Source organism: Rhinoderma darwinii, chromosome 2 (assembly GCF_050947455.1).
Source record: "Rhinoderma darwinii isolate aRhiDar2 chromosome 2, aRhiDar2.hap1, whole genome shotgun sequence".
NCBI classification, from domain to species: domain Eukaryota; kingdom Metazoa; phylum Chordata; class Amphibia; order Anura; family Rhinodermatidae; genus Rhinoderma; species Rhinoderma darwinii.
This window is the reverse complement of record NC_134688.1, coordinates 21613706-21626483: the sequence shown is the minus strand read 5'-3', so window position 1 is coordinate 21626483 and position 12778 is coordinate 21613706. Positions and strand designations below refer to the sequence as shown.

The window sequence follows — 12778 nt, the reverse complement described above, 5'->3', positions numbered from 1 at the left end:
ATAGAATTAAATAGGCATTACGGAAACAGCACAATGAGATCCGGGTATAATGACATCACACACCCCACCGGATTGCCATCCTGCAGCAGAAGAGAATACTGCGGCGGCTCACAGCTGACAGTTGTCAAAGGAGTCACAGACAGACCAGCAAGCTCCCCTAGGAGTTGACCCAGGAGAAGACTGTCCATGTAGCAGGTTAATGAGGCCTAAACCAGTCACACTGGTTGACAAGTTGTGTTGTAGGAATCACAAAATTCCAAGAGGCCTCTGCCCCTCAGATGTTGCCTTAGGCCCTGTTCACGGAAACCGCGCCGCAAAACTCGTCAAAAACCGCCCGAAAATGTCTCCCATTGATTTCAATGGGAGTTGGACGAGTTTTTTTAACGCGAGTAAAAAAAACGCGTCGCGGTAAGGCTATGTTCACACAGAGTTTTTTGCAGGAGGAAAATTCCTCCTGCAAAAACTGCTCCAGATGGTTTTTGCACAGTGGTTTGACAAGAACTTGTCAAAACACTCGTCGAGGCGTTTTTTTCCTCTTTCTGACTCATTGAAATGGGGTTTTGGAGGTGGAAACCGCCTCAAGATGGGTCATGACGCTTTTTTTTACCGCGACGCGTTTTTATTTACTCGCGGTAAACAAACTTGTCCAACTCCCATTGAAATCAATGGGAGGCATTTTCGGGCGGTTTTTGAGGAGTTTTGCGACGCGGTTTCCGCGTCAAAAAACTCGTCAAAAAAACTCTGTGTGAACAGGGCCTTAAAGGGAAGGTTCACATTTAAACATCCATCCGAAAGGGCAGAAAGTCACTACTCCAAGCATCGTGCACTGTCAATACGAGGGATGGTCCTGCGAAAATCAGGACTGTTGGCAAGCATAAAGATGTTTGAAAGTGCATCCTAAATCCTCTAGCCTTAAAGGGGACATACTCTCCTTGCATTCTTAGGCCCATTTAAAAAAAAAACATATTGGCTCCTCAAAGTGCTGTTGCAGTATTGCTAGAGTGATCTCATAAAGTAATACCATTGCCGTTAGTTACAGGTAACTTGATGTTATAATGCATTCTCAGCGCTGCTTGTATATACTGTAGGTATTGTGATGTCATAATGCAGTAACAGTTCCATTAGTAAACAGCTACAGTGATATCACAATGTAGTTACAGAAATGTTTGTAAACAGGTACAATGATGTCATAATGGAGTCTCAGCGCTGTTATAATAGAGGTACCGTGATGTCATAATGCAGACAAATGTTTGTTCGAGATTATAGTGATGTCTTAACGCAGTCTCAGTGCTGGAAGGCCGGATTTACACGAGCGTGTGCATTTTGCGCGCGCAAAAACCGTGGCATTTTGCGCGCGCAAAACGTACTTAACAGCTTCGTGTGTCATCACCATATGATGCGTGGCTGCGTGCTTTTCGCTCAGCCGCCATCATTAAGACACTCTTGTTTGTATGTTTGTAGCACGTGGTGCTTTTCTGTTTTCATTCATACTTTTCACTGCTGTTGTGCTGTTGTGCTTCCGTGTGCTGAGCGTGATTTTCACGCACCGATCGACTGCAATGGGTGCGTGATGCGCGAACAACTCACAAATGTAGGACATGTCGTGTGTTTCACGCAGCGGACACACGCTGCGTGAAAATCACTGACAGTCTGCACTGCCCCATAGACGAACATAGGTCCGTGCGAGGCGCGTGAAAAGCACGCGCGTTGCACGCACGTATATCACGTTCGTCTAAATAAGCCCTAAGAGTAGAGGTGCAGTGATGTCATAATGCAGACAAAGAGCTCTTTGTACACAGGTATAGTGATGTCATAATGCAGACAAAGAGCTCTTTGTACACAGGTATAGTGATGTCATAATGCAACAGTGCTGTTATTATACAGGTACAGTGATGTAATAGTGGAAAATCCGTAGATCCAAATAGAGCAAAGAAATATATGTTTTTCTTTACTACTCTTTCCTTTACTATACATATATATATATTACTACATACCTGGTTATAAGTAAAAATCATAGAGACACAGTAACTTAGTCCAGGACGCAAGTACGCCAAAATGGGAAGGTCCTCAACTCCCAAGAAGCAAATTCCAAGAAACAAAAGATCATGGCAGCACATCCGTTAGCACTTCATGTTTATTGTGCCCAGCAACAACCTACAGAACAGGAGCAACATTTTGACCCTTACATTAGATGGGTGATGTCGCTATGATCTTGGGTTTCTTTGCCTTCCTGGTTTTGTAAAAAAAACTAAAAACTTTTCCAAATCATGTTGTGTGAACCTGGTCTCAGGTAAAATGGGAAGTATGTGGCAGGGGAGTAACACTGAGCTATGTGAACCTGGCCTAAAAGACCAAAGCCAGGAATACCAGAAAAAAAAGAAGAAACAAAACAGTCTTTCCTTTTTACTTCTCCTTTGTTTAACCGGTTCAGGATCGGGCTATTTTGAGCTTTGAGGGCCAGACACCGTTGAGCCATATTTAGCGCGTGTTAGTTAAACGGCTATAACTTTTTTATTTGTTGAAGCGATCAGAGAAGATAGAAGCAGTGAAAGCCGGGTACCTACTATTCAGCTGCCCGATCGCTCGGGCAGCCAGCTAAAACCTGCGCCGTATATATACTATGGTGCGGGTTTTAATGACCTCGACTGCCAGCCGTTTATATACGGCCGGTGGTTGGGAACTAGTTAAAATCCATTCCTTTTGCAAAATGTGAAACAAAACTGTCCTGTGTAAACACGGCAGTGGCGTACCTACGATAGTGGCATAGCAGGAGAATGCTATGGGCTCTTGCGAGAGCCCCTGCCAATTAACTGCTTTCCCTGCTTGTCATTACACTGGCATAGGAGCTCATTGCATCCAGATTTTTACTAGTTGTATAAATCCATTTGCAGTTAGCTCCCCCTAGTGGTGGCTGCAGGCAGCCAGAATTATATAAGTTATCAAGTCAGAAAAACAGACCTCCACTATACATATATATTATGAAACTACCAAAAACGTAACTTTTTTTTACTGGAAAAACTTAATATTGGAGTTTATACTCAATAAAGGCATAGCACATTTGGCGGGGGCCTATTCTTACATTTGCTATGGGGTCCTAAGAATTCTATATAAGCTTCTGAACACGTCAGAAATCTACTATTCTACTACTGACATCACCTTCTTCTTGCACGGCCATCTGGCCAATCAGAGCACTAGGCGCTCTGATTGAATCTTCGGAACGCTGCCTCAGTGCCAGTTATTGGAGTTTCTTTCCTTACCTGGTTGCGTGCTTTGACTACAGGTTTGACCCGATCTGTTCCTGACTACAAGTTATAGGTGAATTATGCCAGTCGGTGGGTTCTGTCTTTGCAAATTGCAAGAACTGGAACAATTTTGCTGTTATTTTTTCGTTCCTTTTTCTGTGATTCTGTAAATCCCGTGACTGTAGAGAGTCTTTTCCTCCCATACACAGGACCAAGTAAGGCAAAACAATTTCCAAAATCGCTGTCTCTGGCTGTTCCTTTAATCATGTTTCATTCTGGGATAAAAGCATTTCAATGTCAAACATGCATACTGATGCAATTTAATGGGCCCATACAATTATAATTATCTAGTCAAAGCAGAGTTAAAGATCAGAAATAAAATATTCCAAAAACGGCGATGAAGGCGCAATAACTGAATTTAATTGGAAACTGCACATGAGAAGACACTTATCCCGAGCCTGCTAATTCATATCCAACTTACTCATCTTTACTCAGCTGCGTTGCATAATGTAAGCCATTGCCTGGAGAAAATAGCACAGACATGTCTCTTAACTTCATTTTAATTCCATATGGTAGATTACATTTTACAAACGCCTGGAATTAAGATGAGATCTAATTGTATCTAAGAGATTAGAACCTGTTTTATCTCCAGAATGAAAAAAAATAAAGAACAAAAAGATTCATAACAAAAACATTAGATTAATGGATTGGTCTAGTCTATTTAGGTCTTTCCGAAAGTTGAAAGGTCCATCCTGAAGACCAGAGGACCCTCTTGTGGGCCCTGACACAAAAATGGAGCCCTGTCATAACGGGGGCTCTGAGTTCCAGCAGACACCACCCCACCTAAAGATGGCTTTGGAGAAGATGATCTGCTGCTACGGTCGACCATAAATGGGTGTGCCTTACTTTAGACTTTGTCCCAGATTTTATCAAAATGACAGACAGCACGGCCGAACCTGATGGACCACAAAATAAGTCAATAGGGTCCGTCAGTCGACATCAGGCACTAATTCGAGGTTTTCATTATAAAGGGAAACCACAATGTAGATGTGAACAGAGTCATATAAAACTAACTACTGGTGATAACTAGCTGGCCATATGGGTGGAGATATAATTTGACCAGACTAGTATAGACATGCACACAGAGCTAGTCAATGGGGAGATTTATCAAAATTGGTGCACAGGAAAAGTGGAGGAGTTGGAGTTTGGGTTTCGTTTTACGGCATTCACCATGCGGAGAAAAACGACATGTTCACTTTATTCTCCAGATCAATACAATCACGACGATACAAATTTTTATAGTTTTTTTATGTTTTTCTATTGTTACAAGGAAAAAACTAATTGTTAAAAATAAAATTTGTGTTTTGTTGCCATATTCTTAGAGCCATAACTTTTTTATTTTGCCGTCGATTGAGCGTTATGAGGGCTTATTTTTTGGTGGGGAGAGCTATAGTTTTTTTATTGGTATCATTTTGGGATATGCCTTTTTGATCACTTTTATTCCATTTTTTGTGGGAGATGAGGTGACCAAAACACAGCGATTCTGGTGTTTTTGTTTTTTTTACGACGTTCACTGTGCGGGTTAAATAATATTATAATATAATACTTCGGACTTTTACGGATGTGGCAATGTTAATTATTTTTATTTTTGGGGGGAAGTGGGAAAAGGGGGAGTTTTTGAACTTTGAATGTTTTTATTTTTTTAATAGATTAAAAAACTTTTTTAACATTTTTTTTCATTAGTTCTCCCAGGGGACTTGAACCAGCGATTGTCGGATCGCTTGCATGATATACTGCAATACTAATGTATTGCAGTATATTTTGATTCTGACAGGCTATTATTAAGCCCTGCCTCTGACAGGGCTAATAAGAGTACAATGATCGCAGACCTGGGGGCCTTCATCAGGCACCCAGGCTGCCATGACAACCATCGGCACCCTGCGATCACTTCATGGGCGGTGATGGAACGTCAGACGTTTCTAACGCTATTGACCATGGCATCCAAGGGGTTAAACGAGCAGGATCCCGCTCATTACGCTGAAGTCTCGGCTGTAACATACAGCCGACGCTTGTCTTATTGATTGGGCTCAGCTCACAAGCTCGCTCCACATTCCAATCCTCCCGACCTCTGCCGTACATATATACGGCGGATATCAAGAAGGAATTAAAGAGTGAGTTCACCTTTGCAACCAATTTGTATTGTTTATTTTATTGTTTACTGTGTAGTCTGATCCTGCAGTCACACTTTTATGTCAGTTCCTTATTTCTTTCTAACATATATTCGATAGGGGACAGACAGAAAGGTGTATGACTGCAGGCTCCGACTACACAGGGTTTGTTTGTAGTCTGTAACCATAGAGACATATTGGCCTGCATAGGAGTTGTGTACACTAAATAATAAGGTATTTTTAATGAAGACTGTTTGCAAAGTCGCTTAGTTTTTCATTTTAGCTGCATTTTATATAATACACAATAATTTGGGAGATCATTGTCAAGCCAACGTCGCATTACCGAGAATAGTTATGTTTGTTGCAATGAATTGACAAATAAGTCACATTTTAGGCGCCGAACTCCTCCATCTCCCCTGCGCTCCTCCATAAGGCAGCCCCACGTAGATGTGATTGATAACAGGTGGGTCCTGTGTGTCAGAGATACGCAGGACCTGCTGTCACCGAAGCCGTCAGTCCTGCTGACCTGATGGATTTGGGTTTCAGTGCAAGGTACTTCTATGTAACCAGGATTTTTTGTAAAAATCAATACAAAAGTTGCATTAAAAACCTTAATACATTGCTTTATTTAAAAAGAGCGCTCAAAGGTTACAGAGCCTTTAAAGAAAAAAATGGAGAAAAGACATTTGATCTGAGACATTTTTTTGAACATGTCTCCCATTTAGATTGTATTTTTAATTGCTGTGGATAAGTCATATATAACATTACACAGATGAGTTTCCTATGACAGCTTAGGACATTTATAAACCGTCGGGGGAAAGTTCTTTTTTATATATAAGGAGCAGAGGTTCCCGACAAAAATTGAAAAAATGTCAGGTATGATATTTTAAAATTGGCGTATATTTTTGTAGAGCTTTTTAAACTTCACTTATGGCATGTTGTGAAGACTGTTTCATGACCCCATGTATCTTCAATTTGTAAATTCAGTTATACAGCTGCTTTAAATATTGCCTGTGGCATTTTAATAATGCTTAAAGGGGTATTCCCACCAACAAAATGTACTACTTATCCACAGGATCGGTGATAAACGTATGATCACTAAGGGCACCACCAATGGGACCCCCACTGATCACCAGACATAACTTTTGTATTTTACTGTTGATTTTCCTGTATGATGTACAGTATTTTTGTGTGCTGTTTGGTCTAACAGTAGAGTGGACCTACCCCATACTATGTAGACCTTAATTATTGTTATATTTTTTTTTTCATTTCCGCATTTCAAAAGGGCTAACTTTTCTTTATGTTTCTATCGACATAGTCGTATGATGGCTTGTTTTCTGTGTTGTATTTTTAATGGCGCCATTTTGGGGTACATTTAACCCCTTCCCTCTTTGGCCACTTTTGACCTTCCTGACAGCCTTATTTTTCAAATCTGACCTGTTTCACTTTATGTGGTAAGAACGTCGGAATGCTTTAACCTATCCAAGCGATTCTGAGATTGTTTTCTGGTGACACATTGGACTTTATGTTACTGGCAAAATTTGTTCGATACATTCAGTATTTAATTGTGAAAAACACCAAAATTTTGCGGAAAAAGTGCAAAAATTAGCATTTTTCTAAATTTAAATGTATCTGCTTGTAAGACAGGAGGTTATACCACACAAAATAGTTGCTAATTAACATCCCCCATATGTCTACTTTAGATTGGCATCGTTTTTTGAGGGCCTTATATATTAGAAAGTCCCAATAAGTCACCCCATTTTAAAAACTGCACCCCTCAAAGTATCAAAAACAGCATTTAGAAAGTTTCTTAACCCTTTAGACATTTCACAGGAATTAAAGTAGAGGTGAAATTTACAAACTTCATTTTTTTTTTTTTGCAGAAATTCATTTTCTATGCTTTTTTTTTTTATAACACAGAAAGTTTTACAAGGGAAACGCAACTCAATATTTATCACCCAGATTCTGCACTTTTTAGAAATATCCCACATGTGGCCCTAGTGTGCTTATGGACTGAAGCACAGGCCTCCTTTTTATGAGGTCTTGTAATGCCAAAACAGTGGAAACCCCCAAGTAACCCCATTTTGGAAGCTACACCCCTTGAGGAAATTATCTAGGGGTATTTTGCCCCCACAGGTTTTTTGCAGAAATTATTGGAAGTAGGCCGTGAAAATTAAAATCAAAATTTTTTCCAATAAAACTTAGGTTTAACTATTTTTTTTTTTTTTTCATTTCCACGAGGACTAAAAGAGGCAAAGCACCACAACATTTGTAAAGCAATTTCTCCCAAGTAAAACAATACCCCACATGTGGTCATAAACGGCTGTTAGGCTCAGAAAGGATGGAGGGCCATTTGGCTTTTGGAGCTCAAATTTAGCAGGAATGGTTTGTGGAGGCCATGTCGCATTTGCAAAGCCCCTGAGGGGACAAAACAGTGGAAAACACATTTTAGAAACCTCACCCCTTGAGGAAATTATCTAGGGGTATAGTGAGAATTTTGACCACACAGGTATTTAGCAAAAATTATTGGAAGTAGGCCGTGAAAATGAAAATCAAAATTTTTTTTCAAAGAAAATGTAGGCTTAGCAAATATTTTCTCATTTCCACAAGGACTAAAGGGGAAAAAGCACCACAACATTTGTAAAGCAATTTCTCCCGAATAAAACAATACCCCCCATGTGGTCATAAACGGCTGTTTGGACACACGGCAGGGCTTAGAAGGAAAAGAGCACCATTTGGCTTTTGGAGATCACATTTAGCAGGAATGGTTTGCAGAGGCCATATCGCATTTGCAAAGCCCCTGAGGGACAAAAACCATGAAAACGCCTTTAAAGTGACTCTATTTAGGAAACGCCACCCCTTGAGGAATGATCTAGAGGGGTAGAGAGCATTTTGACCCCACAGGGGTTTCATAGATTTTATTAGGATTGGGCAGTGAATATAAAAAAAAACCTTTTTCTTCAATAAGACGTAACTTTAGCTCAAAAGTTTTCATTTTCTCAACAAATAAAGGAAAAAAAGAACCCCAACATTTGTAAAGCAACTTCTCTAGAGTACGGCAATACCCCATATCTGGTCATAAACTGCTGTTTGGGCACAGAAGGGAAGGCGCAGCATTTGGCTTTTGGAGTGCAGATTTTGCTGGATTGGTTTCTGGGTGCCTGTGGGACCAAAACAGTGGAAACTCCCCAGAAGTGACCCCATTTTGGAAACTACACCCCCTCAATGCATTCACCTAGGGGTGTAGGGAGCATGTTAACTCCACAGGTGTTTTGCAGAAATTAGTGTGCACTCGATATTGCAGAGTGAAAATTAGATTTTTTTTCCGTAGATATGCCAATATGTGGTGCCCAGCTTGTGCCACCATAACAAGGCAGCTCTCCAATTATTATGCTGGGTTTCCCAGTTTTAGAAACACCCTACATGGGGCCCTAATCTTTTGCCTGGACATACGACAGGGCTCAGGAGTGAAAGAGTACCATGCAAAGTTGAGGCCTAATTTGGGGATGTACAAAGTATTGGTTCACAATTTCAGAGGCTCTAATGTGAAATAATAAAAGAAACCCCTGAGAAGTGACCCCGTTTTGAAAACTACACCCCTTAAGGCATTTATTAAGGGGTGTAGTGAGCACTTTCACTCCACAGGTCTTTTCCATAAATGAATGCGCTGGGGATGGTGCTATGTAAAAATGTTACATTTTCCCCTAGATATGCCATTTCAGTGGCAAATATGTCGTGCCCAGCTTGTGCCACTGGAGACACACACCCCAAAAATTGTTAAAAGGGTTCTCCCGGGTATGGCAATGCTATATATGTGGAAGGAAACTGCTGTTTGGGCACACTGTAGGGTTCAGAGGGGAGGGAGCGCCATTTGGCTTTTTGGGCATAGATTTTGCTTGGTATTAGTTTTGTTTGGAGTTTTACTGGTATTTCAGTTTATAATGTGGGGTACATGTAAGCTGGGCAGAGTACATCAGGGGCATAGTCAGGTGGTATAATAATGGGGTAAAATTATCCATAGATGTGTGTTACGCTGTGATGCAATCCTATCTGCACAGGCCGGTGCCGCACTGATAAATGTCCTTTCTTATCCCCTTTTGGTCCACACTCCGCACCTTTGCAGTTTGGGGAATTTTGCTGGGAAGTGTTGTCCTGGTATAATACGGGCACCGTCGCTTCCAGCGGATATGTTTGGGCTCTCCCCTTCCTGGTTCCCTAATTTTAGGGCCTTGATAAATCGCCTCTTGAAACAGAAGAAATGTTCCCCTCGGGCCGGCACAACTGCATATTTTTCTTTCCTAACTTATTGGAGCCTTAACTAATTAACTTTTTCATAGATGTAGCGGTATGAAGGCTGTTTTTTTGCGGGACGAGCTGGAGTTATTATTGATCACTTTTTATCCTATTTTTTGGGAGGCAAGGTGACCAAAAAACTGAAATGCTGGAAAAGTTTTTCCCGGGTTTTTATTACGCCTTTCACCATGCGTTATAAATTACATGTTAACTTTGTTCTGCGGGTGAGTACGATTCCAGCGATACATAATTTATAGCACTTTTTTATGTTTTACAACTTTTTGAACAATAAAATTACTTTTGTAAAAACAATGTATTTTTTCTGTCGCCAAGTTGTGAGAACCATAACTTTTAAATTTTTTTATTGACGGATCTGTGTGAGGGCTCGTTTCTTGCGAGACGAGCTATAGTTTTTATAGGCACCATTTTTGGATACATGCGACTTTTTGATCACTTTGTATTCTAATTTTTGTAGGGCAATGTGACCAAAAAAACTAAATTCTGGCATTGTTCTGTTACGTTTTTTTTACGTCATTCACCGCGTGGAATAAACAACATAATATTTTTATAGCTCAGGCCGATACCAAATGTGTATGGTTTAATTTTTTTTAAAAATAATAAAGGACTTGATAAGGGATAAAGAGCGATTGTGTTTTATTTTATTACTTTAAAGTTTTATTATATTTTGACAACTTTTTTTACACTTTTCTTTAGTCCCACTAGGGGACTTGAAGGTCCAACTATCAGATTATTTTTCTAATACATTGAACTACCTATGTAGTGCAATGTATTAGATCTGTCAGTCATTCACTGACAGCAAGCCGATTAGGCTTCACCTCCGGACAGGGCCTAATCGGCTTCCGTAATGGCAGAGCAGGAGGCCAATGTTAGGCATCCTGTTGCCATAGCAGCAGTTGGCAGCCCTGCTATAGCATGCAGGGCTGCCGATCTGCCAACCTCTAAGATGCTGTGATCGCATCCGATCGCTGCATCTAAGGGGTTAATGGCAGGAATCGGAGCTAGCTCTGGTTTCTGTCGTTACAGATGGATATCAGCTGTAACATACAGCTGCCATCCACCGCTGATGATGCCGGCTCAGCTCCTGAGCCAGCGCCATCTTGCCAGCGGCTATGGAAGCCTTTTAGACCCGCCTTCGGTTGAGGCCTAAAAGTCTTCCATACTAGGCCTCCGGTTGCCTTTGCAGCCACCGGCACCCCGCAATTTCATTGCTGGGGTGCCAATGAGCTGCAGACACCTTAAATGCAGCGATCGCTTTTGACCGCGGCATTTAAGGGGTTAATGGTGGGGATCGGAGCAAACTTCGGTCCTCGTCATTACTCCAGGGTGTCAGCTATAACATGCAACTGACACCTGGGGATGTTGGCACCTACTCTTCTGAGCCGGTGTCCACCATTTGTCGTATAGTTTTCCATGACATATCCATACGACAAATGTCGAGAAGGGGTTAAGTATTAACATTTTTTATAAAGCTTTTTTTTGCGGGGGGTGGAATGAAATAGCAGTTCTACCATTGTTTTTTGGGTTTCTTTTTACAGTGTTCACCGTGCGGTATAAATGACATGTTATGTTTATTCTGCAGGTCTGTATGATTAGGGCAATACTAAACATACGATCATTTTATAGTTTGAGTCATTACGGACACGGCAATATCAATTATGTGTACTTTTTTTTCTTTCTATTTTTTTTACATAACAAAACATTTTTTATAGGAAAAAAGGTTTTTTTAGTACTATTTTATTGGACTTTTTTTACATTTATTTTCAGTCCCACTAGGTGACTAGACAATACGATAATTTGATCACTCATATAATATACTACAATACTTCTGTATTGCTGTCTACAACTGCCTCTAATGGGTGTAGCAAGATGGCAGACCTGGAGGACATTACTCGGGCCCCAGCTGCCATAGCAACCCTTCGGCACCCCACGATCTACTGCTTCAAATGGCCCCCGACATCTATGGGGTTAAATGTCCAGGATCAGAGCTGGCTCCGATTCCGGCCATTGCAGCAGCGGGAAAGCTATATGTTACTGCTGACACCCGCTGCTGATGGCATAGACTCAGGAGCATCATTGCACCGTAAATGTATGGAGGCCCACGAGAATGATCTGCCAGCTGTGTGGTGCATTTACGGTGCAGTACATTATGGGGTTAAACAGGGCAACATCGCTTGGTGACAGATCCACTTTTACATGTAATGCTGGTCACACACTAGAGATACTGCCCACTTCAGTGCCCTTTCGTGACACGAATAAACATGGGAGAACATATACCCATCAACCATAGGCAGCTATCTATGAAAACGGTTATCTGCCACGTTGGATATTTTTTTATCATTATTGGGTGCAATCATTGGCATAATTTAAAAGTCGTTCAGGCCAAATGACATATGTACGTCCCAGAATCCCAGCCTAAGTCACAGAGCAAAGCAGACATGCCTGATGCCTGCAGCGCTACTGGCATGTCCTATAACTAGCGGGAAAACATGCCGGTAGCACTGAGGGCATTCAGCATTTAGTGAAAGTCACAAAAAGCAGAGATATTACATGATAGCAAGCACTGACTGCTTCATATTCTATGTGTTAAGACACCAAATATTAGGTAAAACGCACTGTAAAAGTTCTATTACACGGGCCGTAAAAACGAGCGTCGATCAACGGGACAGCTTGTTGATCGGCGCTCATTTGCTCTTTTCCCAAGGATCAATGATTGATCACGTATGGAAAGGAGCGCTAGTTTCTCCGATTATTTGTCCCCATACATTTTCATCATGTGGGTAGCACATCTCCTTGTTTACACAAAAGGCTGCGGGAACGAATGATCAGCAGATGAATGAGCGTTTGCTGTCTCTGGTAACTATACGTCCCATGATGCCTTACCCAAGCATCACAAAGGTACTGTACGTGTGGCCAGATCAGATTTATCAAAAGCTATAATTATATGAATCATTCCAAATTGTGAGCAGGATGAGGGAAAGCTACAGATGCCATAATGACGCACAAGAAGGCCGAAGACTGCGCCCTGTGCAGCAGCAAGCAGCATGTCACAAGCAG

General features: G+C 41.2%; 1 protein-coding gene across 8 annotated transcripts in view; it reads right to left on the bottom strand.

Moving 5' to 3' along the window:
• The window catches only part of LOC142742053 (cyclic nucleotide-binding domain-containing protein 2-like), a 215405-nt gene that overhangs the window by 42666 nt on the left and 159961 nt on the right, over positions 1-12778 (bottom strand). For 2 of the 8 annotated variants that reach the window (XR_012881274.1, XR_012881275.1), the window contains exon 13: positions 3258-3517. The exons of the other annotated variants lie outside the window; for them this stretch is intronic. The gene's annotated coding sequence lies outside the window, so the exon portion shown is untranslated. The remainder of the gene's footprint in view (positions 1-3257; positions 3518-12778) is intronic. 8 annotated transcript variants of the gene reach the window in all.